We start from the raw sequence: 4,298 nt of genomic DNA on the forward strand, positions 1-4,298 counted from the left end.
TCACAAAGGCAGCTTGCTTCGATTTCCGTGGCTGCTTGAGACACACACCTTCCAAATGTCCAGTGTCTCTGCTGTCTGTGTCTCTGCAGTCCATAAAAGTCTCATCTTTATACTGAAAAAGCCTTTCAACTCTTATTCTTTCCATTCAGACAATCCTGACTAACTGCTTTCTGAATCTTTTAACGGACAGACTTAATATTGCTTGTTTAACCTACAGATGTGATTAAATAGTAACAAGGTTACACCCAAATACTGAACATACAGACATCATCAAATCGTTTAGTCCTGAGTTTCCATTATTCCCACCGTAACAAGGTACTCAAATATTTAACATCCAGACAATGACCAGTTACACATCTCACTGGCTGAAGGCACCACATTGTCTAACAGTCTCTTTACCATCCAAACTTCAATCTTCCTGATATTTAATCCAAACTTCAGACTGCGTGCTGAAGCAAAGAGTTCAGCAATGCGGGACTGTGCTAACACAGAGCACAGGATTTGACAACTAGACTTGTAGATCAAGCATCAATGACAAAGGCAACAAAACTGCCCACCAGCACCAGGTGTCTCTCACTTGTTTGTCCCAAATTTTAGCAGCTGCGACAGCAAGCATTCAGTTTCCACCGAGATTTAAACTCAGATCGCTGGATTCATGTCCAGAGTGCTCACCATTACACCATGGAACCAACGATGCCAAATTCTTTGAAACATTTCTCAAAAACAAGATCATCTCCAACATTACACTTTGGCTCGGCCTTTTCTCATCCACACCGTCAGTTTCCCCACTTTACGCTCTGCTAATTATCGATGCAGAGCAATTCACACAGATACCGTCGAGGCTATGGGTTCTCAAGTAGCTGTTTCTGTTTCATACTGTTCATCACAGCTTGTACTTCAGTCTTGCCAGGTAAAAAGTGTGTTGGCATTGCAATGCATTAATGTAAAATACTTGGCATGAAAAGAAAATGCAACTTTTTATTGAGTGCAAAACATGCATTGCCTGCATTTCAAAAAGCGTTGCTTATTTCATCCTGCTGAATGCATATTGCACAGATAATCTCAGCACACATTGTGCAGGTAAAGGCAGCATTAGACAACAAACTGATTTCTCCTACGCTGATTTGTAAAAGGTAACTGATGGTTGAGCACACGATTTGATAACTAGACTTGTAGATCAAGCATCAATGACAAAGGCAACACAATTGCCCACCAGCACCAGGTGTCTTTCACTTGTTTGTCCAAAATTATTAAATTATTGACTCTCATTCAGTTAGCATTTCGTTAATTATGCAAATGAAGATCATCGGTTAATTAATGATGTTTTCCGGTGAATGCAGGATAACATTTTACAAACAGCTCCAAAGCGGGGCTCGAACACGCGACCCTAAGATTAAGAGTTTCATACTCTCCCAATTGATCGAGCGGGGCTTCTGCCAAATGCGGGTTTTTGTCGCTGATTGCAGCCAGGCGCCTGTTGGCTCCGCCCCAGATGTTTAAACTTGCTGTCGAGGAACTGCCAGGATCTTCTTGAATGGTGGACCATGCTCGAGGGGCCGAATGGCCTACTCCGGCTCCGAAACCTTACATGTTTATCATCTCATGACTTTTCACAGGAGAACAAACTCGCCACTGAGCATGCATGAGGAGAAAGCTCCAGAAAATATTCCCGCCCGGTGAGCTATCGCATGTGAGGCGAACGTGTTAACCGCTACACTGCGGAAATATCTCCACTTTCAGCACCAGGTCAGACGGAAATGTTAAGCGAGCAGGTGAACTGCTGAATCCCACTTTTGAAGAGTTGGTCGAGGTGTCAAACAATGAGTTTCACTCAATGATTAAAAGCAGAAAGTGTCAGACATTGCATTTGAACCTACTCCTCCACATGCAATTGCAATCCAAACACAGCACCTTTGACCGCTCAGCCATCCTGACTAGGTGCTGCTGTGTTTGGCCACCTGCAGGTTGATTTTGAACTTTTGTGTCCTGTCACATGAAATAAATGAGGGCAGCAGGCGTATCTCTGCCCGACACCGGGGAAGCAGTGAGACAGACCTTGGAGCAAGGGTCTGGTTATTAAGACACAGTAAAGAAAATATTGATTCCGGAATTATCTCAATGGTCAGGAACCCTGACATGATTTCGATAGCAGTGTCCTCATCTCGAGTGAGATGTGTTACCGTTGCACCACTTGCTCTGCACAACGAATATGAGATGTTTATCGATATGAACGTTCCTCAAAATAAGGGCTTTAAAATCCCCGCCCATTCACACTCGGAGTCAGAAGCAGCGCTCACTTGCCAGTCACCGTCCGTTTTTTTGTCGAACTTTTGTTTTTATTTCAGGGGAAAGCATCATTACTGAACCCAATGCCATCTTTTGCACAATGAAAGAAATGCTGACTGAGGGACAGTCGACACTTCAATCATTTCTTCTGTGTTTTGCATGTTAACTGTTAAACCAGATCCCATTTTACACAATTTTTGTCGGGGATTGTTTCAAAATCTTCATTGCTGATGACACCGGGAATCTGGGGCAACTTTTGTCAAATTTAACAGCACCGGTTAATCCTTCCATGCACAGAAAATAGAATCAGTAGTGAAGATAAAATCCCACGGTGCTCATTTTCAGATTCAACATCGTAGGATTTCAAATAAAGTGCAAGAATTTTACAGTGAAAAGATTTGGAAGTGTAATTTGAATTTTTGTCTTTAATGCCGACTTTGTGGCATCTGACTCCCGTTCATGCCTCTGCTGAATAAGAAAGGTGGGTTTGACGTTGACCAGACTGCACTGCCCCTGATATTTGTGAGCTCACCCTTTATATTCAGTGGTTTCTTGCCTTTTGATGGGCTGCAGTGTGGCGGATATCACGTTGGCCTCACACACGAAAGGTCCCCGGTGGATCCGTTTTCTCTCACTGAAAGTTATCTATTATTGAAGTGAAATAAAGAGCAATTAAGGAATAAGGGAGCACTTTTGCCGGGAGAATAAATAGCAAATAAAAACAGCAATTGCTGGAAATCTCAGCAGGTCAGGCAGCATTTGCCAGGAGACGAAACTCGCTTCGGATTGTTCCACGATAGCAACTTTAAACATAATGTTTCCGCCCGGGATTGAACCAGGGACCTTTTACGTAAAAAGCAAACGTGATAACTGCTACACTGCGGAAACCTCTGGCACAGCTGACACAACAGAGGGGAGCTGACCAGTGAGCTCTCTCTGTGCTGATCGGGAATGTTTTGGCTCACCTGAAACAACTTCTGTCCCACACTGAAAGTTTTCAATTCTTCTCCTCCACTGCCCTTTACATAAATGTCACGGATCACCCAGCCACCGTGTTCACTTCCACATCCTCACAGTGGGATCACAGAGGCTCCTCCTGTCTCCCCGCGATCAGCGAACTCACCCAGTTTACAAAATTAAACCCCGAACACGTGTCCAGCAACGGGCAGGAGAAACAAGAGAATCTGTAAGCTCGGTCCGTAACAGAAAGTAATGGGGTTATTCATGGTGATTACAGCAATTACTAATCGTCTCACAGACCTCAATTATTTTTATTTGACAAATTGATCGAGTATCGTTACCAGGTTAGTGCGCCGGATCTTAACCCCTCGACCACCAGGGAACAGTTATGATACATGTCGATATATTTATATATATTTATGTATGAACGTGAATATCAACGGCGAGCTGCCTAGGCCTCATGGTGCAACGGTAGTGCGTCTAACTTTGAGCGAGAGAAATTAATTTCTACAATGAAACCCATTTCATCTTTTGTTCCTTTTTAAACACTAGAAACTGAGACGAGAAATAAATGGAGAAATAAAAGCACAGGGATATCGACAAGAGGAAGAGAGAAGAGGAAATACTGTCCCCACCCAGAACTAATGCAGAAACCCCTCTGCTGCGCTCGGGATGGCCACCCACAGCCTGGATACACTAACGTCCCAACAGCTCATTGACTGTCAGAGTGGGACCGTGCGGCGCTTCAGAAGACAGGTCGAAAATGCAAAGTCACTGATTCGGTCTCGTGTGCTACTGCTACAAAGAATAGATACACACAATAACATGCTTTTCTAATGGTTACACTTTATCGCCATTCTTGTCAAGCAGTTGTTTCGTTGGACCAGGGATATGATTCTCACTTCAGGGTTGTTCATGGCAATTTGCGAGAGATTCCACGTTTAAATACCGAATGAGCCCTTTCATTTTGCATAGAACTTATGCAAACAATTGTTATGTATGTAAACCTGTAAATAGCTTGTTTAACCACCAGAGGGCTCATCCCCTGGAGT

The 4,298-nt window shown here is 43.5% G+C and overlaps 1 non-coding gene across 1 annotated transcript; it reads right to left on the minus strand.

The window, feature by feature from the left end:
• Positions 1 to 3,101: 3,101 nt before the first annotated feature.
• trnak-uuu (transfer RNA lysine (anticodon UUU)) lies at positions 3,102 to 3,174 on the minus strand. The gene has a single exon. It is a non-coding gene; the product is annotated as a tRNA-Lys (tRNA).
• Positions 3,175 to 4,298: the final 1,124 nt, after the last annotated feature.

Source organism: Pristiophorus japonicus, unplaced genomic scaffold (assembly GCF_044704955.1).
Source record: "Pristiophorus japonicus isolate sPriJap1 unplaced genomic scaffold, sPriJap1.hap1 HAP1_SCAFFOLD_219, whole genome shotgun sequence".
NCBI classification, from domain to species: domain Eukaryota; kingdom Metazoa; phylum Chordata; class Chondrichthyes; family Pristiophoridae; genus Pristiophorus; species Pristiophorus japonicus.